Below are 21945 nucleotides of genomic sequence, written 5' to 3' on the forward strand. Positions count from 1 at the left end.
AATAACTTTCACATTCATTCTTTTTTTCTTGTCTCTTGATACAAAGCACACAACTCTTTCTGACCTATTTAAACCTATTCTTAGAAAGGTTCACCAACCCCCTATTCTGTCTCTCATTTGCAGATGGGGTTCTTAGATGCAAATTTGTAAACTGGGCATAAAGCAAAGGCTTGTTTGAAGATACTGTTTTTGCACAAAGGATAATCGAGACTGGCTGTTCATTTCAGGTAAGATCTGAGCCTGTTAGATGTACCACTTTATCTGGTAGTAAAGATCTGGAGCAAATAAGGAAGCAGTGAACGATCTTGGAAGAGGATATGACTTGAACAACACTTTTTACAAAAAAAAAAAAATGGCGAATTTGATTTTTTTAGAACCAATGCTTTCTGGCATGTTTTATGCAGGAACTACATATCTTGCTTCTTGGCAAACTAATTCATAAGGATTAAAATTTTTTCTCTGGATTTTGAAGTTGGTCCAACAAGGAATGTTACATCATGCTCTAGCAGCAAAGGAGGCCAAAACGCACATAATTCTTTCACAAACGTTGTCGTTTCATTAATCAGGGAAGCATAATCAACGGGAAAACGTTCAAATCTGAAGGAATAGCAAAAGAATTTTCGTAAAAATAGGAAGTTGCTACGTTGACCACTCGATAAGAACATCAGTATGTTGAGTCAAGTTCTCCAATACGTACTGATTCAACTCGAAATAGTTTGAATGAGCCGTACTTAAGTGGCAAAATGGCATAATCACTTGAAACATCGTGCTTAAACCATACTTTTTGAAACTCGTGCTTTAGTCTTTAAAAAAGCACAAAATAATATTTGCCCTATTCTTCATCCACTGCATAAAACGAAGTTAATATAAACAAAAGCATGTGACTTCTGAGAAGTAGTTCCTTTCCTATGTGTTAGTTCTGGTGTTATTGCTCCCATGAATACGTTGGGTCGTATCTGTACAGCTCATGTATAAGAGCAGCTACGTTGAGTGATATAACTTCATCACATGCGCTAAATTCTTACGAGCAATATTCCAGAACACCTGTCATTCGATCAAGCAATAGTATTTCTATGAAGCTACGTGTAGGCTATTTGATTACATGAACTTCTTATTTTCCATGGCGAAGTTATATCTGTGGAGCCTTTTCCACCATTCAAAATGATTTTGACTACATTATACATTTCATGCGCTCAAGAAAGTAGTGTCTAAATACCATGCGTCCAATTCCTTGCGAGGCCGAGAGATCGGGAGAAGTGTGGCGGGCGGCGCTAGCGAAGATGCCGACATTTTCGATAATAACGTTCCGCTTATTTTTATGGACATATCTTTAGCATGCAGATATTTATATTATTATTGCAAGACAAGCACTAACCTGTGTTATAAGAGTTGTTCAGAGTGATGTCCACCTACATTCACACAATCCTGGCATCGTTTGATGAAATTTTGATTCACACGCAAACTTTCTTCTTCCGCAATTCTTCCAAGTTCTGCCCTTATATTGTCTTTTGGTTCGTAGATACTATGAGGGTCATTTCGGTAGACTCTACTTTGACACACCCACCTCCTGTGAAACACGGCGTAGAGGTTTGTTTGGAGAGCGTTCTAACGCTGCCCCAATTTCGTAGAGTTTTTCTTCGGTTAGAAGCCGTCGTTTTTGCTTAGGGATTCTAAAATTTAACGATCCAGTTTCTCGTAATGTAAGGACAAGACGTCTAACCGTCTCTCTACCTGGAGGTGAAATGTCAAGGAATTTCTGTGCAAATTGCCTACACACGTCTCGACACGGGTCTGTTTTCACGTAAGTGTCATACATAAAAAAAATCTTTGTTTTAACGTGAACTTTGTGGCTGACATTTCAATCGCCTCACTTACACACAACACACACACAAAGAAGTAGCACGGCAAGTAACAAAAAACCACACTCTTTCACACAGTACGAAATTAACACGCTCTTGGTTCAAGGTCTGTTCCTCACTCCATTCGCAGCTCTGTCCAGGGCACCTTTAGTCGCGAAGGAAAGAACAACTCAAGCTCTGAGCTTTCAGATTGCAAACAATGCTCACGAAAACCACTGACTTTTAACGGTTTAGTCTGCAACATAATCTTGATACAATGTTGCACATTCGAAACCTCCAAACGATTCCGAGCTTAGCAAAGCGCTTTCGAGGGTAAACTTAAGCTGGATGTTACTGGTCGAAAATGCATTTTCCCCGTAATTATTCAAATTATAATATATGTATTAACGGATTTCTGTGTTCTTTTCGAGAGTAACCTAGTAGTAGATTTAATTGCTTTGATTTAATTCATTTTTCCTTCACTTTTTACCGCTTTTGGCTAATCACGGAAGACGGGGATTAAAGATGATACGATGAAATTGGTGAAAGGACAATCATGACACGAGCGCCTCATGGGATTATACTGGCTAGGGGTATAGGAGTGCGCACGTATGGGGGAGCAAGAGGGGGCAGTTGTCCCTCCTAATACTCTCTCTCACTTTGAAATTTTGTGTAGAGAAATCTTATTACTGTTATTAAACAATTTTATTCTCTTTAAAAAATAAAGTATTTTCAAGCCGACGAAAGTTCCATGCAACTACGGCGGGTTTATTTCCTATGTAATTGGACTAACTCACTTTGTTCTCCATCGAATTACTTGTTATTAAGACTCGCACATTTCATTCGTTAGCCTAGTTGTGATACACTTATTTGGTCGCAGAATAAATTGGTGGCACATTGGAAATGAATAAATTATGTGCAGTTGTTTTGAATCTCCTGTCCGAAATCATGTTTATATGAAATTAGTCTGAACGACAGAGAACGAAGATTATTCTTTCTCCGACTGAACTTTCATCAATGCTCTTGCCCCCTTAATCAGAGGGTTTGCGCACGCCTATGGCTGGGGCTTCGTTATTCTGCAAAATGCATTGCAGGGTATATTACCTACGTGGTTGTCTTCACCGTATGTTGCCCCGCTTCGTATAAATCTCACAATCAGCAAAGCCATGGGCAGAACCGAGATTGTTCTGGAAATTGGTTACTGGGACGAAGTGCGAGATTCTGAGATAAGAGTTATTTGTTTTTAATGCCTCCGCTCACACACACACATAAATTCGTAAATATATATGATACCAGTCTTTGAATTTAATCAAAATCAGATTCTTTCACCTGTTAATAATGTTTTTGTTTTTTTTTACCCGGTGGAGGCACATAGTGGTTCGGATCCCACTTTAAGCTGTAGGTCCAGTCCCGATTAGCCTTACTGTGCATAAAGTGGACTTAAAACATTAAATTAACCAAATCAATAACGTGTTTCTTTTTCTCAGGCATGGCCATTTTTGTTCTTTCTGTCAAGAGGAAACAGTTCTAGTTAATTGTTTTCTCCGTCTTGTTTTGTGGAATATTGCCTTCACGTTAGCTCATTCTTTAGAAGAATCGGAACGCCTAAAAAGATAAAAAGGATCGGAAATTTTCGAGGGCAGTAACCTTTAATATACCCCTAAATACCGTAAAAATTTACACATTTGAACAAAAAGAGTATTTATTTATAGTTTTCGTTGTTTGCAGGGAGGGAGGGGGGTTCGACCAGGCAGGCGTGGTTCACATGAAAATGCATATTATGTATGTTGGGACTTGGGGGAGAGGGTAAAAGTTCGTTTGAAGTCAAAAGTTTGTTTTAAGTCAACCGTATCCTCAAATAGGCTAATCGGGATCGAACCTACAGTCTAATATGGGTTCCAAGTCACTGTGCCACGTGCCTCCAGCGGGGATCGAACGCGGGACCTCTTGGATTACAAGGCGACAATGTTTACGGGGTGGACGGAACGACTGACGGGAAAAGTTCACTCTCCCCTTGCCCCTCTGGGACGTCGTCACTGAACAGAAGGTTCCTTCTCATTGGTTAACTCTGAACTGCAGTTAAGTAAACATTTTCGCAATTGCAGTACGATGCGTAAGCAGAGAGAACGTCATCTTCTCTTGACATTTCGAGGCCCGATGGCCGAAAATAAACACACTCTAAAGCAACAAACAAAGATTGAAATGCCATCACCTCACCGAGAAACGAAATCCTGACCTTTCCAAGAAGATGAAAAGTGCTCACAGTTCTTCATGGATACTGCAGGAATATTCGACCTTACTTATGAAAACAAAATCTCTTGCCATAAAATGTCCACTGCAACAAGCTGCAAAAACATCTCGTCCAATCAAGCGTAAGTATTCCTGAACGAAATGCATACCAACCAAAGCTTTTTTCATTCGCCACGGAAAAATCCAGCCCGGTAGCGTGGTAAATTAATTTAATACCTTTCCGTTTATTATCACACAGGCTCCTTCCGACCAATCAAGGTCCTACTTCGGCGTCACGTGGCAGCTATAAGCCAGTTACGACGGGTGTTACGAAATCTAACACTTTCCAACGGCTCTTACTAAAAATAACTTCGACTTCGCTTTCCTCAAACCCCTTTTCCAGCCGCCACCCACCCACCCACCTCCTTCCCGCGTGAAATTAACGACAGTATCTGCAAGAACTAGCACTAAGAAAAGAGAAGCTGCATTTTATCAGGTAAGAAATTTTATTTGCTTATTTCAACACGCATTGTTGTAGATTTCTCAATGTACTCATTTTATTAGTACTGGCTCGGCTCTGAACTTCGGTATTACATGCGGTTCTGTTTGGTTTTATGAATGCTTAGCGTGACAGTGAGAGATGAAAATCCTGGATGACACCTCAAACATGGGACATGCAAATAGCGATAGATCTTCACATGCAGGCGATCGAATCCCGGTTAGGGTTCTCTTGAAAGGGCGTGCGTCCATGGTTCGTATCGTATAATGTAAATACAGTTCCGATTAACACCATGCATAAAGTTAGCTTTATACCGATATAACCTGTAACGATAACTACTCGCATCGTTTTATTACACCCACTCCATTTACAGAAGCTACTCACAATTTGGCCTACAATTTTACGATGAAACGGGACCATAAAAATGTGTAGCTCTATTGGAAATCGAAGCCATGATATTTGGATAATGGCTAAATCCGTCTCTCGTGGCATTGCACGTTTACCAATAGAGATTTCTGGAAGTAGCCTATTGAAATCCCAGTAAGATTACACTTAGTAAATAGGAAATTTGAAAAATACGTATGGTCAGTTGCTTCTCTCCAACACAGCATCACTTCACTCTTGCAGGCTCTTATAACCACCCTATTCGCCAGACTTGGTGTTACATGTAGATACATTAACGCTAATTTTTTTTACATGATGTGGACTCTATTAATATTGTGACAAAAACATTTAAATGTGAGGCTGCAGTGTAATTAAGCATCTACATTGACGTGCCGAGAGAAGAGACGTAGAGTTTGGCTGAAAAGGGAAAAAAGGAACAAATCACGAATGCATCTACTAAAAACTTCACTCTACCAAATTTCTGTACATTTCACTGAACATTCAGTATATGGGGCCAAGAGGAAACCAGGACTGAGTATAAGCGTAACTAGTTTGCTAAGTTTTGCTTGGTTTTCGTCAATCCTGTCCATTCGGGACCATTTGGAAACTGTTCCAATTCTTTTCAATGTATTTAGCCCTGTGTTTGTTTTCAGAGCCTAGGAATCGCATACCAACATTTGCCTAGTTCTACACAAATGCGTTGTCTTGTAACTTTAAGAAACCTCTGTGCCGAATATTGCAAACGTACTGCTTTTACTCCATTCACGAGACTGTGACCGATAATAAAGAAGAAACAGAATTATTTTGTTGCAATTACCGTCATAACACTTCTGTGACATCATGAATGGGTGACTATTCACTAGTTCGCAACGTATAAGCCATTTCCTTAACATCTTTGCACAAAGTGCAACCACGGTCAAGTTAGGCAGGAAGAATCAGTCTCTACCTTCAAGAAATAAATATAAATCTATGCCCTTATCTCATCACGTCAACTCATATGTTGCAAAGAAGTAGAATAAGAAATTGTGGCACTAATTCTCACCGATTTAGTTTGCTGTATATTCAATCATCAGATCAAATAGTGTCTTTACATAATGTTGAGGACTAATATAATAACGCAAAGTAATTAAATACTTTTAAGATTACTGGCTTTACTTCGCATTACTTTCAAGGTCACTTGTTTAACAAGAGCGTTCCAGGCACAGAACAGAACACCATTTATATTGCCAAGAATTTAACATTGATACATTTATTTTACATTAGTACTTGCAAGTTACATAAAAGTGGGAAATAGCTACAGAATGTCCGAAAAGTCACGGAACCGAGATTTTGAACATACGTAACTTTTGTACAATAAGCGATAGAGACATGAAACTTACGCTGGCATTAACATTCCCTATGTGGATATTTTTGAAACATTAAACAGGAAAACCCGCACTCTATATGAACGTTCAGTATGCGGAAAAAGTTACTAAGGTGCAAAAACGTTTTTGTACGAAGTAAGAACAAACATGGATAAAAGGCAGCTTTTTAATAAAATAAAGCATGGATAAAAGGCAGCTCTACTAATTGTTACTGCATTTCAACACGTGTTCAACAGCTCTTCTAATATATAATATACGTGTAGGTGTAGTATAGTAAATCAACAATTGTTGGACCTTTGCTTAAATGGATTACTGAGAACTCTATCTTGCTGTGCAGGAATTTAATGTGAGAATATAGAAATGTAAATCTTTGCAACGCCGTATATTCCCCATTATCTTTTCTTAATACTCTTTTTTAGCCAACTAAAATATGTAAGCAGCTGTTGAGTGTTGCTCGATAATAATCTAGGCACATGCTGTCAGGATGACGTTTGAAAGTACGAAACAATACTACCTTTTTGAGCAAGTTTATATTTGAAGATTTAATGGAAATTGCATTACAAATGCGATTATGAAAATTTATTTTTATTACTAAGGGTGGGGGTAATCCATGGCACCCCCTCCCCTCCCTTAGACCTAAAAAATTCTGTTCGAAAAAGCAGTGTGCACGAATCAAGGAAATGCTTTGACATGCATTGTATATCCTTGCTAAATTACTTGACACCTCGACTGTTAAGGCCCTAATTCTCTTAATTCCTGAAAACAAACAACCGTGAAGTCAACAACAGATGCAGTGCCAAGTTCGACCGTTACGTGTACGTTACTTCAGCAACGAACAAATTTGGCGATTCATCTACACAGTGTGTTTCCTTTATACTTGTTTCTTTTGGCGCTGTGCGTACATTCCAAAGGGTGTAATAAATTTAATTCCTTGAACTTCAGACCCGTACATTCTCACACATAGGGGTGTGTGTGTGTGTGTGCCCAAATTATTTATCACCAGCGATCTATCAACGATCTTAACTTTTGTCCAATATACTGAAGCAATTGCGTAGTTAGCTTTGTATTACTTGGGGGGGGGGGAGGTAGCGAATAATACATAATCAATATTAAGCATAATATTCATAATACAATGTTCTGAACTAATGTCAGACGCCCCACTGTCAGTGTTCGAGAAAACCATGGGAATCCCGCCAATGAGAGAGGAAACATGAGGGGATGGTTGGCTCATTGATAAAACTTGAAAAGTAGAAAAAAATAACAATAATCTTTGTCATGATTCTTATTATACAATAATAACTATTATAAACTATAAATATTCATTTACCAGATCCAGTAGATGGGTGAATATGCAGCATTCATTATTTTGTCATTTCATACAGTTAGTGTTTTGAAATTCGTAATTATTATTCTGTATTTTCTTATTATCTTTTTCACACCTGGTTAGGGTGAAATTTTAGTCATAAAGTTTGTGTAAATGCTCAAGTTTTTGGAATTTTGAAAACTGTGGAGCCATTCATTCTTTAGATTAAAAGGTAAAGTAAAAAGTAAAGTAAAGTGCTCCCCTGTGCATAGCACCACACCATGAAGGCGTATAGGGGGTGTGGGGGTAACGCCCCACACTTTCTTGATCCGGTCGTGAATGGGGGTGATGTGATCAGCATCACGCCCCTGACCGCCTTTACCCCCCAGGGTTTCCCCCAGGTACCCATGTTATTCGACGCTGGGTGGGCGCCGGGACCGCTTCCATCGTTAGAAAAGTTCCCGGATTTGAACCGGCCGGGGATCGAACCCGGGACCTTGAGCATGGTAGTCAGACGCGTTACCGACTGAGCCACCGCGGTAGAAAGGTAATAAAGGTAGAATATAAAATCTTTGTGCCTCCGGCTCTGAATCGAACATAGAAACTTCCATAACAATCTTAAATCTACCACTTAATGCACTCATGCAGGGAACTGTTGATGGAAAGAAGTTAGTTCACTGAGGAAGCAGTTTTTGATGATGGTTATTATTAGGGAACGGAACTTTATGTGCTAAAAAACTCAGAAATATTTATTTTTTATGTGTCATAAATGTTGAAAATATGTGATAAAAACAGGAAAATATGTGACAAAAATAAAAACATTTGGTAACAAAAACAAACTATAACATGCATTTTAAACACCTGAAATTAGTTTCTAAATGATTATCTCTTAGCGAGCTATTTTTTGGAAGAGTTGCAGTGGATCACCATAGTTTTTCCAAATTCTCCATTGTAAATCTGTGACGATTATCTCTACAAAGCATCTTATATTGCGGGAAAGATCGCTCCACGTCACAAGAAACAATTCTTGCATATTTGAAGCACGAAATGTCACTAACACTGAAGTTTTCCAAAGCTTCCTCTTCCTCTACTTCACCTCCTTCCAAAACACATGCAATTTGGCACAATGTTTGAAAACCTTGGTTTTTCCCCAAAAATTCTGTACATTTAGACATTTAAATCCAGTGAGTTCTTTCAGTTTCGTTTCTACTGTACGGACTTCACCAATGGAAGCTGCCAAAGTGTTCGCGGACGATTCAAGCTTTCGTATGGAATTAGAGAGAATGGACAGGTTTGTTGAGATGTATGCCAATTCGACTTTTAAGGAGGACTTCATCAACTGTTCTTGCAGAATTCTTCTTTGTCGAGATCATTTACAACAGATACAATTTTTTCAAAGTTCTGGGCATAACATCTGCATCCAACCAAGTGCCCCATCGCGTTACTACAGGTGTAGGGGGAAGGGGAACCTCAGGACATTTTTGTTTAAAAATGTCTATTCTTCTAGGCGACTTGATAAAAACTTTCTTCCCATTTGAAACCAGTTTATCGACATTGGGATAAAGAGCTCTTATCTTTTCACATATTCTATGCAACGCATGAGCCACACATGTAACGTGCACCATTTTGGGGTAGCTAACGGCAAGACCACTGCATGTAAGCTGCAGCATCTGTCAAAAGAACATTGTCAAATTTTATGCCTTCTGGCCACAATAGCTGCATTGCTTCATTAAAAAGCCTTGCTATCGTTACGTGTAGCCAGCCCCAGCTACTTACAGCTATTTTCTCCCAATAGGATCGTAGGCGAGGTGCCAGAAGTCTGCCAGCGAGGGTGTTCAAAGACAAAACAAACCTAGCACTCTCGCTATGAAAGAGGTGCGGAGAATAAACATTTTTCCTTCTAGGATTTCGAGGTAGATGAAGTCAATGAGCGATTTTATGTATTTAAAATGAAAATTCGCAAAATATGTATTTACATACGGAAAACTGGAAAATATGTGTTTTTATGTAAAATAAAATTTGCTGTGTTGACATATAAGGCTATGATCAGAATTTTGGCAAAAATGAGGGTCTCTATCTTATCGCAGAAAAAACATTTATTTACCTGAAGTTCCTTTCCCTAGTTATTATTTATCTATTTCAATTGATGTTCTGAGTCCTTCAATGAGAATGGTAGGATATGGGAGGAAGAGTATCCTATGGTAGGGAAGATAGGAAGAACTGAGTCGAGAAACATAGGAACAGTATTATCTTATGTAGTAGTTATGCTGTCTAATGTATTTCTGTTTGTCTTGTGTAATATCTGTGATATGTATGTATGTGTTTTGTGTTGTAGTTGTGCTGTCTAGTATGTTTGTGTAGTAGTTGTGCTGTCTAGTATGTTTGTTTTGTCTTGCGTAGTAGTTGTGCTGTCTAATTTCTTTGTGTTTGTCTTGTGTAGTTTGTTTATGTTTATATTGTGTAGTAGTTGCGGTGTGTTTGTGTTTATATTGTGTTATAGTTGTGATGTGTTTGTGTGTGTCTTGTGTAGTAGTTGTGCTGTCAAATGTGTTTGTGTTCGTCTTGTGTAATAATTGTGCTGTCTAATGTGTTTGTGTTTGTCTTGTGTAGTAGTTCCTCCATTCATATTGGGGGTTAGGCGTAGAGCTGACAACTCTGCACTGTTAAAAAAAATTGTCAAGAAACAGCAATATAAGGCCATGGACGTTCCCAAGGTAAAATATTCCGGAGGTCAAATAGTCCCCCATTCGGATCTCCGGGTGGGGACTACTTTGGGAGGTCCCTGGGCTAAGGATAAGATCTACATTAGGAATAAGGATATTAAATTAGGCACCTGGAATGTTCTGAGCCTTTACCGGCCTGGGGCATTTCAGTGTACAGTTAATGAGATAGTTAAGTATAAATTAGATGTAGTAGCTGTCCAGGAAGTTAGGTGGCCAGGAGAAGGGAATTGTAAAACTAAAAATTATACTTTTTTCTATGGTGGTACTGAAAATCATAATTTTGGAACAGGTTTTTTCATAAATAATAGAATTATCTCGGCTCTTAAAACAGTAGATTTTATTAATGATAGGATATCATATGCAGTTTTACAGGGTAGGTGGTGTAAAATTATTTTAATAAACATACATACACCAACGGAAGATAAAGATGATAATACTAAAGATGATTTTTATACAGAGTTAGAACAGGTCTTTGATAAATTTTCTCAGTATGATATGAAAATTCTGTTAGGTGACTGTAATGCACAGATTGGCAAAGAAGAGACATTTAAACCCACGATTGGTAAAGAAAGTCTTCATGAATTAAGTAATGATAATGGTATAAGATTGATTACTTTTGCAACCTCAAATAATTTAATTGTGAAAAGTACCACTTTTAAACACAAAGATATCCATAAATATACCTGGTCTTCTCCAGATGGTAAAACTCATAATCAGATAGATCATATTCTCATTGATAAGAGAAGGCATACTAGTATAATTGACGTTCGTACACATAGAGGTGCTGACTGTGCCAGTGACCATTATTTAGTAATTGCTAAATTAAGAGAAAGACTCTCAGTGATAAATCATAAGCAACAAAATCTAAAAGTTCTAAAATTTGATACAGGAAAGTTTACTGATGAAAGAATTAAGAAAGATTACCAAATTAAACTGTCAAATAGATTTGATGTTTTACAGGATTTAAATGATGATGAAAATATAAATGAAACAGACGTAAATAAGAATTGGGAGCACATACGTAATGCAATAGAATCAGCAGCTAAAGAAAGTATAGGATACCATAAACCGAGAAAAAGTAAGCCATGGTTTGATAATGAATGTCATAATCTAATAGAAATAAGAAATCAGGCTAGACTTAGGTGGTTAAATAACTCTAATGATACAAATCAAAACAATTATAATAGAATAAAGCGAGAAGTTAACCGCACGTTTAGAAGTAAAAAAAGAGATTTCTTGAAAAGCAAAATTAACGAAATTGAAACAAACAACAAAAATAAAAATATCAGAGATCTATATAAAGGTGTAAATGAGTTTAGAAAGGGGTGGCAACCTAAAGTAAACTTGATAAAAGATAAAGACGGTGATTTTCTAGCTGACCCAAGCGATATTCTAAATAGATGGAAGAACTACTTTAATGACCTTTTAAATGTCCATGTAGGAGATAAATCAGAAGTAAATGAAGTACACACAGCAGAACCTTTAGTTCCAGAACCTAACTTGACTGAAGTTAAAGATGCTATTAAAACGCTAAATAATAACAAAGCACCTGGCATTGATTTAATACCAGCTGAGTTAATTAAATATGGTGGAAATTCATTAATATGTCAAATTCATAAATTAATTTGTTTAATATGGAATAAAGAAGAAATCCCTCAACAGTGGAAAGAATCCATAATTGTTCCTGTATTTAAAAAAGGTGATAAAATGAACTGCAATAATTACCGTGGAATTTCTCTACTCTCAACAACATACAAAATATTGTCTAACATTATTTTAACAAGGCTAACCCCATATGCTAATGAAATTATAGGTGATTATCAATGTGGATTTAAACGTAACAGATCAACTACAGATCAAATTTTTCACATCAGACACACACTTGAAAAAAAGTGGGAATATAATCAAAATGTCCATCAGCTATTCATTGATTTCAAAAAAGCATATGATTCTGTCAAAAGAGATAAATTATATAATATATTAGTAGAGTATGGAATACCTAAGAAGCTTGTTAGTATGATAAAAATATGCACCAGTGAAACAGAAAGTAAAATTCGTGTGGGTATTAATATGTCTGACAAATTTATAATTCATGATGGGTTAAAACAAGGAGATGCATTATCTCCATTGCTCTTTAATTTTGCCTTAGAATATGCTGTAAGGAAGGTAAAAGAAACTAAAGGACTAAAATTAAATGGTGTGACTCAGTTGTTAGCATATGCAGATGATGTAGACTTACTGGGGGATGATATAAATACGATTAAGAATAATGCTAAAATGTTTTTCAAAACTGCTAAAGAGATAGGTTTGGAAGTTAACAAAGAGAAAAATAAATATATGCTTACAGGCCTAAACCAAGTGTTAGGTAATAATCAAAATCTAATTATTGATAACAACTCGTTTGAACCAGTTTCCAAATTCAAATACTTAGGAGTAATATTAACAAATGAAAATTATATTAAAGAGGAAATAAAAAGTAGGCTTAATTCAGGAAATGCATGTTACTTCTCTCTTCATAAACTTTTGTCTTCTCGTTTAATATCTAAGAAACTAAAAGTTAAAATATACAAAACAGTAATTTTGCCTGTAGTATTATATGGATGTGAAACTTGGTCCCTTACATTGAAAGAGGAACATAAATTGAGAGTATTTGAAAATAAGATCCTTAGGAAAATCTTTGGACCTAAAAGGGATGAGGAAACAGGTGAGTGGAGAAGGTTACATAATTTAGAACTACATAATTTGTATTCATGTCCAGATATTATTAGAATAATTAAATCAAGAAGACTTAGGTGGGCAGGCCATGTGGCACGAATGGGAGAGCAAAGAGGAGTTTATAGGATTCTTGTTGGGAAACCTGATGGTAAGAGACCTGTAGGAAGGCCAAGACGAAGATGGAGGGACAACGTTGAGATGGACCTAAGGGAAATCGGTAGAGATGGAAAAGAGTATATAGAACTTGCTCAAGATAGGGAAATATGGAAGGCCTGTGTTGCTGCAGCCATAAACCTTCGGGTTTAAGAAGGCTAGGGAGTTAGTTAGTTAGTTTGTACCTGTATTTGAAATTAACCATTTTCGATATAATACAATTTTTATATTGGTTATTCTGTTCGAATACTAAATGAACTTTATTTATGTTATTAACAATAAAATTAAGAAGTTTCTACGTTTTTGTAACTTAAAATGAACCATGCAAATTTCCAGGGGAGTAGTTGACGGATCGTTTCTACCCCCTTCTGGCTCCCATGCCTAAACCAGCATTACTTTACTAAGTATGAGATTTATTCAAATATAGCAAGTGTACATATAACTGATTAGTTATATATATATTTTGTTTCTCCTGATTGCAAAGTTAATTCATTAGTAGAAACCAAATTTGTGTGACGTGGTTGCATACATTCAGGGAAAAATTCATTTTAAAGGGTTCGTGGCAATGAAACGAAGCGTCAAGCAGAAAAAAGTTAGTAACATATTTTTGCCACAGGTATTTACAACGCGTGACAAGAACGAGACATGACCCCTCATACACGAGACGAGACGGAGAGACTGCGAAATCTCGTGGTGTCTCATCGCGATGCCACCCATCCCTTCTCTGATAAGAATAGAATATATGTTGACACTTTCAGAAGTAAGTTTAATTTAGCTGAACCTTTTATCTGAATTTTCCCTACGACTTTCTAGTTGTTCTGTGATACATATCACAGGATATTGCTTGAACTGTGTTCAGCTTAATTTGTAAACAAAATTCACAGTGATACCACTGTATGTATTATTTCTGAACTGGTTGAAAACTTTTACTTACTGTATCACGATTTAAATGAAACCACCATATTCCATTTCGCGATATTACTGACAATATCCTTGTATTGTATCGCAGATAAACGACGTTTATCTCTGATTGTATTGAGTTGAACAACAAATCACGCACCACGCTGTATGACATATTTGAATAAGCACCTGGCTTGTTTGTTTGTAAAGGCAGATGTAAACAGTGCAGAGAGCCGTAACAGAAATCAATCACAGAACACTGCAGCTAACATTGGTTTCTTAGTGTAATGTGACCAAAGAATTTGGAAGGTTGCCTAAGAGTCCGTACAATGATCGACAGCGCAAACGAAGAAACTGTCATAGTATACCCCTGTCGCACTCATTGTAAGATTTTTAATGGCAGGCAACAATAAACGTTGCTTAGGATTTAGCATTGGATAGTGTTTTTACTGGCCATAATATAGAAGAACTTAATTTGAATTAATGAATATAAATGGAAGAATCCATTTCAAAGCAGAAGAGTTGCTAGGATTTCTTTCCAGAAATTGAAGAGATTGTGTCTGAAGCACTTTTAGCAGACGTATTTCTCTCCAAAATTCACAGTACAATATGAACATAAGGAAATAAGTAGAATATAATGTACAATATTTATTTTTGTCTATCGGAAATTATTTTGCTGCAGTTTTTTTTTTCTAATTGTACTTTTCTTTAACATAAATACACAGGGTATTACGATGCAACACCGACTACTTGGACAGTGTGTAGAGATCCACTTTTCTTGCTAACGGTTTGTTCGTAGAGTTCTCGTGTCGAGCCTATGAGCTGTCGAAAATGACATTTTATATTTTGTATGTATTCAACCTCATGGAATAGCATCGTAGTTGCCACTGGTAATTATTTTTCCGGTCGTAAAAAATGAGAGTACGCTACAGAAACAATACCACACCAAAAGAGACGTTTTCAAGGTGAAGTCACTGGTTTTACCCTTTTCCATCAGATAATTCAAGTATCCCCCCTCCCTTCCCACACACACACATACACTTACAACACATGCTGTGCCTCGATGCAGTAATATTAGTAATATTGCAACAAAATGAATCATAGCGCCCTTGACAAATCAATCGGCAAACCATCGGACGTGTAGGAAAAGTCACTCATCTCCTCTATTCAACTGACTCATTTATGTAATTTTCCTTTATTATTTTCATTTTATGTTGATTTGCGTTTCATTTGATGTCAAAATTAGATTTTAAACAATTAACGGCCAAGCATACATGATATATAGGTAAAAAAAAATACTGCACGTGTTTTTCGGGGAAACTATTGACAAACATATATAAGATTATTAAAATAGTAAACCCACCAAGTCCACCACCCACTTCTGATAAAATCAAATCGCACCCTGCATAGTTCTGATGGTACACGAATATGCAAAGATGATACAGTATGTTTTTCTTTGTTTAAAAAAGGTTGAGGAGCAGTTTATTTGAGTTCCATGAGAGGAAGATGCTATGGCTTTATCAATAAATTAGCAATCCTCCCTGCTCTCCCAAAATACGAGTATAGTGCAAAATGTTTAATTAGTGCACTGCTAAAGGAAAATGGGTAATCCTGTCTCAAAGTAAAAATCTTCGCAAGTTTCGGTTTGTCCACATGGTTTGAATGCAAAACAGAACTGCTCAAAATTAACCGTGGCGTGGTGGATGAATTCCTATTGGATAAGATCATGGAGTTACGAATGAAAAGATTGTCGCGTACGCTAATTGTCTAGCAGCCAAGATTCTTGGAAGATTGTATCATAGGACTTCTCTGTGTCAGTGTTTTCAGGTTGGGTGCTAGAATAAAACGTTAGCTTCACGAGATTAAATTAGCCGTTCCGTCGTAGTTGTTGTTTAGAAGTACAAGTAGGCCATCCAAAAATACACAAAGTTTTATAAAAAGGAAAGAGCAGGAAACAGTACACCAGCTGTTATTAAATGTATTTATTGTTGGTAATTGTAATATGATCTTATCTTTTATTTGGAAGTTATCACATATTTGTCTCAAATAAAGAGAAAGACAAGGAAAACTCTTATTTCATTACAACTAATGATTTTGTGTAAGTCGTTTATTATTGATATTTTTATATTCTAATTTGGAGTTATCGCACATTTACGTATCTGAAATAAAGAGGAAGGCACTGGGAACTGATGACCAGCTATTATTGACTGAACATTTGCAATAATATATGCAGTGCGATTTAGATTGATTTGAAGAATGCAATCTCATGGGTTCTAATATCTATGACGCCATTGCAAGACCTTCAATACGCCGTAAGAATAAGAACTGGTGTACCCAGAGTGGTTAATGGTGGAATAACATACCAATGCCATACTCATGAATTTTGTAAGGCAGATATGACTGTAAGAAGAGGTATAGGCTATGTCTTTTACTTTTAGTAGTCAGACCTGTATTTTCATTTACCATCTGTTTGTTTATTCACTCAAGCAAGTAATAGCAGGGAGCTGTAAGTAGGTTAGGCAGGTTAGGTTCGATGCTCTTAGCGTAGCGTGCACTGCACCTCAGCTCAGACGATAAATACGTGACGTTAGGACAGCTACTCTTTACATTATAGTTCCAGTTTGTTAAAGATGCCTTTAGTTGCTCGTTATGTTGATTTTATAGTAGAGGATGCAGACGGAGTATTGAAGATCATGTTATATCAAAAAATCGTGCTGATTTGAGTGTACATGAGGAAATGAAACAGGAAAGTATGTTTGAAATAATGATAATTTTGGATTTACTCAAATTAAAATGCAGTATTATTGAAAGCTATTACATTCACGATGCGGAAATATAGACTTCGTAGTTTCGAATCCTAGGCAAGACATGTTTCATTGTGTTTCTCCTATCACCTGTTTTATTATCGCTGCGATTAACCAAAAGGGGTAGAAAAGTATTGTAGAATAAAAAAAAATAAAAACGAATTAGTACTTTATTTCAGTGAACAACGAAATTAAATAATGCAAGGTTAAGCTGTGTACCTGGCACGTATCAGGAATGCCTTTCGGGGGGGGGGGGGGGGCTGAACACCACAATTGTTTGTTTAAGGCCAGTTGTGGCGATTAGGTTCCAAAAGGGGTGCTAGGAGAGTTTACTTTCTCGGCAAGGCTTAGAATTAGGAAGCCATAGTGTGGAGGCAAAATAATGGGGAGCAACTGTCCCCTAAATCGTCGCCACTGTTTAAGGCTGCCATTTTAATCAGAACTTGAAATCGGAACATTTTTTACCACTCGACTCCTCTGGTTCCACGCATGGTATGGACAATCCACTCGACAACGCGAGATTCAAACTGTGGGCTGCGAACTGGATGCAGACAGTTCTCGAATATTTCTCTCCAATTTAAGCCTGAACACCACTAATGTGTCTTGTCTTCCAATGTTTGCAGTTCTTATAAAAGCCAAAACCCTCAGGCGACACGGTGTGAAATATTTAGTAGGTCAATGTCATCGTCACCTCGAAGCGGCAGCTCGTGTTGACTACAGAAATAAAGTGTCTTCTCAACTGGTGCAAATGCCCCTCAGTTTTCTTCTTTCTCCTTTATTTTCTGTGCTTGTTCATTATACAGGCAACATCTTACGATTTGACATACACATGACATGTACTATGTATACATTTTAGCAAAAAATCAGTCGAAGTCAAGGGTGGCTCGGTGGCTCAGTTGGTAGAGCAATGGCATGGCACGGTATGCCAGAGCCCTGATTCTTGAATAATTTCTTGAGGGGGGCTCCAGCCCCCTGATCCCCATCTTGGATAAGTGCTTTAAAAATAACAAGGTTATAGAACATTCTCCATCGATAATTATTTTTCTCAAACTATCATCACATTATTGAAGAAGCCAAAAACCTCATTTTATCTAGCGTAAGCAGAAAAAAATCCTGATGGATGGCTCGAGCCCCCTAATCCCCACCTTGGATAAGTGCTATTAACAATAACAAGGTTATAGAACATTCTCCGTCTTGCCTCGATAATTATTTATCTCCTTATATTATCGTCACATTATCCAAGAAGCCAAAAACCTCATTTTATCTAGCGTAAACAGAAAAAAATCCTGATGAATGGCTCGAGCCCCCTAATCCCCACCTTGGATAAGTGCTATTAACAATAACAAGGTTATAGAACATTCTCCGTCTTGCTTCGATAATTATTTATCTCCTTAAATTATCGTCACATTATCCAAGAAGCCAAAAACCTAATTTTATCTAGTGTAAACTAAAGACAATCCTTGGAGGGGGAGGGGGGCCCCCTGTACCCCATCTTGGATACGTGCTATTATCAATAACAGGGTTACAGAACATTCTCCGTCTTGCCTCGGTAGTTATTTCTCTCCATAAATTATCGTCACATTATTTTATTTCACACCAAAAGAAACAAAAAACCTCATTTTATCTAGTGTAAACCGAAAACATTGGGGGGGGGGGCTCGAGCCCCCCCAGCCCCCCCCCCCCCCCCGCTTGGATACGTGCCTGCTGTGTACATTACTACATGTTCACGCAAAAGAAAGATAAAATGCATGAACTAACACAATAACAGAAAGTAAATAGCTAATTTTGCATGTAAACCTGTTTTTAGAATTTCAAGAAAGCTCATGCTCTTACAAAGTTCTCTTGAAAGTGTAGGGGCTATTGCAAGTGACCTTGCTTCGCCTAACACTATTTTATAAACGGTGAATCAGTGAGCAATACGAACTGTAAACAACGACGTAGTGACTACCTGTTATATTTGGACTTGCTGGCACAGTCAGCAGAACTTTTGTTTCTACCAAGAGTTTCGGACCTTCGAGGCGTGCACAAAATCACCCTCAACGTTTTTGCTAACTTCGAAATCAGGTAAGAGTTGTAGCTTTTCCCTTGCACGCTAGGTAGTTCTTTTCGTTATTCCTTTGATGCTTACACACTGCAACTGTGTGTATGTTGTTCAGCTTCTGTTTTATGTCCATGAAGTGGACGAGCTTTCGTGCTTGACTTGAAAACCGTTTTAGCTGTAACAACTCTGTGGATTTATCAAGGTATAAAAGCTTAAATTACGTTAATGAATTACGTTCCACCTTTCTTCTTTACTTCTTTAATGTCTTTATCCTTCCTTTCTTACATTCGCGTTGAATTTTCTTTTTTGTACTTATGTCTCACTCCTCCTCTCTATCTTCTTTTTCTCGCTTCTTTCTCTCTCTCTCTCTCTCTCTCTCTCTCTGTCTTAATACGTTTCCCTATTTTATTTCCTGTTTTTCGCTATCTCATTATTTTTTGTATATGTGCGATCTCATCTTAAGTTTACCGAGCCCATTTTGCCAGGTAAGCACGCTGGGACTGCAAAATGCAGAGTTTCATTTAGATGACTGTAGATCGGAGGCTAATTGCCCTAGACGGACGAATGAAGTACCGTTATACGCGGAATGAACCATAGATTTGGACTATATAAAATTTATGCACATTGAGTGTATATATGGATGCGGAGGGGAGGAACCGGAAAATTCCAACATTTCTGAAGAAAAATGCCCCTTCCACCCCTGGACAACAAAATACAGGACATTGTCAAAATACACATGGAAATGATCGCTGGCATGTCTGGAAAATAATTGCACTATTATGATATGAACAATACAACACGACTTGTACCCCCAAAACGTTATGTCTGTACGCCACTGAGCCATCCAGCGTAATGCGCAGTTACCTTGGAACGACTGTAGGTCCGAAGCTAATTGCCCTAGACGGACGAATCAAGTACCGTTATACGCGGAATAAACCATAGAATCGGACTATATAAAATTTATGCACATTGAGTTGCAGGGGCGGAGGAACCGGAAAATTCCAAAATTTCTGAAGAAAAATGCCCCCTCCACCCCGGGACAACAAAGTACAGGACATTGTCAAAATACACATGGAAATGATCGCTGGCATGTCTGGAACAAGAAAATAATTGCACTATTATGATATGAACAATACAACACGACTTGTACCCCCAATACGATATGTCTGTACGCCACTGAGCCATCCAGCGTAATGCGCAGTTACCTTGAAACGACTGTAAGTCCGAAGCTAATTGCCCTAGACGGACGAATCAAGTACCGTTATACGCGGAATAAACCATAGAATCGGACTATATAAAATGTATCCACATTGAGTTTATAATATGGATGCAGGGGGGGAGGAACCGGAAAATTACAAAATTTCTGAAGAAAAATGCCCCTTCCCCCCTCCGTGCCTGGACAACAAAGTACAGGACATTGTCAACATACACATGGAAATAATCGCAGCAAACTATTTCCAAATTGAGGTTCAACTGCACTATTGGCACTATTGTAGTGGAACAAAAATTCCTGTCTTTGTTGGGTAGAATGCTTTTTTTCTTCAGAGGAAGCCGCCACAAAGAAAGCCGCCATTTTCCCGCCTTTTTAAGGAAGAAGAAGACGTGCAAGAGTCCTTACGGTGCAATATATGTGTTAACAATAATATATATAAAAAATCGTAACTCCAAATAGAAATATCGACATTATGACGCAAAAACTACGACCTTGTCGAGGTATCTATATATAGATAGCTGGTAAACAAAGGCTATACCTAGAGGTATCTATTTATAGATAGCTGGTAAACAAAGGCTATACCTAGAGGTATCTATTATAGATAGCTGGTAAACAAAAGGTTATAGCTTCAGTACGTTTGTCATATCTGTCTTCTCCAAGATCTAACATTTTTTATCTATTTTTTTTATTTACTTTGTTTGGGATTACCGCAATGGACGATTTCTTCTTTTTTCTTTTCTTCTTTTTTTTGTATGGACTCTTATTTATGGTTCGAAATGTATTCTGTCTTCCTGCATAAAGGTTCTTGTTTTATCTGAAAACACTGAAGACCGTCGCCGGAACCTTGTACTTTAATGCACTTCTTCCTCCCCTTCAGATAACCCCATTGATTTCCAGGAAGGCTAACATGTAATTTTAAGTAACAGTGTTTATCCAGAGTTCTCTATCGAGGAGGGGTGTAAATTCGTATTTAGGGATGTGTAAGGGTCAATTTATAGCTAAAATAGGTAGTAAATTGGGTCTTTGTAAAATAGTTTTAGGGAAAGGATGTTACATTACCTAACAATCCTCCCAGATAGTGTAGTAGTTAACCCTACCCTGGTAATGAAAGGGTCCCGAGTTAGATTACCTCGCAGGTGCACTTTTCATTGGTTCAGATCACACTCTAAAACGGGCAAATTTTCGAAACAAAATCAAAGAAAACAAAAGTATATGTTTCATATTGCCCTCAAAATTCGTTAACAAGATTAAAATTCGTGAGTAAACTGTAAGGGAGATTTCGGACCAAAGCGTCAAACAACGCGCGGCACATGTTGTTTGGGAACGAGCCAATCAACAGCAACGTTTGACAGCGTAGCGACACACGTTCGATTGGTAAAATCCTGAAGCGACACATGTTGCGTTGGTATGAAATCTCCATAAGGGAGAAAATGTCCCAGCCCGAGCGTCAAGCGACACGTGCAGCTTGGCGTGTCGCTTCGGTTCGAAAGGTTGCATTTATTTCTGATGGTTGGTTCCCAAGAGACACGTGTCGCTTCGGTCTGAAAGCTCTCTTTAACCCGCGAGAAAAGTAAAATTCTACACACGGTGTAAAATCATTAAGTAGAAAAAGTCTGACGACTGAAAAACAACTATTTGAGTAAATTAGAGCTTCTTGACGTAAAAAGGAGGGTGAAGCAATGACACAGACAACCATATTAAAAAAAATATTTACGTAAGCATTTCAATAGCTTAATCTGCAATATCAGAAGATATACTAAAATATCCGCAAATGTATTA

General features: G+C 37.5%; 1 protein-coding gene across 3 annotated transcripts in view; it reads left to right on the forward strand.

The window, feature by feature from the left end:
- Positions 1-4465: 4465 nt before the first annotated feature.
- The window catches only part of LOC145994859 (uncharacterized), a 77842-nt gene continuing 60362 nt past the window's right edge, over positions 4466-21945 (forward strand). For 2 of the 3 annotated variants that reach the window (XM_083131257.1, XM_083131259.1), the window contains exon 1: positions 4466-4563. The gene's annotated coding sequence lies outside the window, so the exon portion shown is untranslated. Of the gene's footprint in view, positions 4564-18858; positions 18977-21945 lie in introns of those variants that run through there. The other variant, XM_083131258.1, reaches the window with a different exon arrangement.

The sequence above is a fragment of the Lepisma saccharinum genome, chromosome 11 (genome assembly GCF_977018435.1).
Source record: "Lepisma saccharinum chromosome 11, izLepSacc3.1, whole genome shotgun sequence".
Taxonomy (NCBI): Eukaryota; Metazoa; Arthropoda; class Insecta; order Zygentoma; family Lepismatidae; genus Lepisma; species Lepisma saccharinum.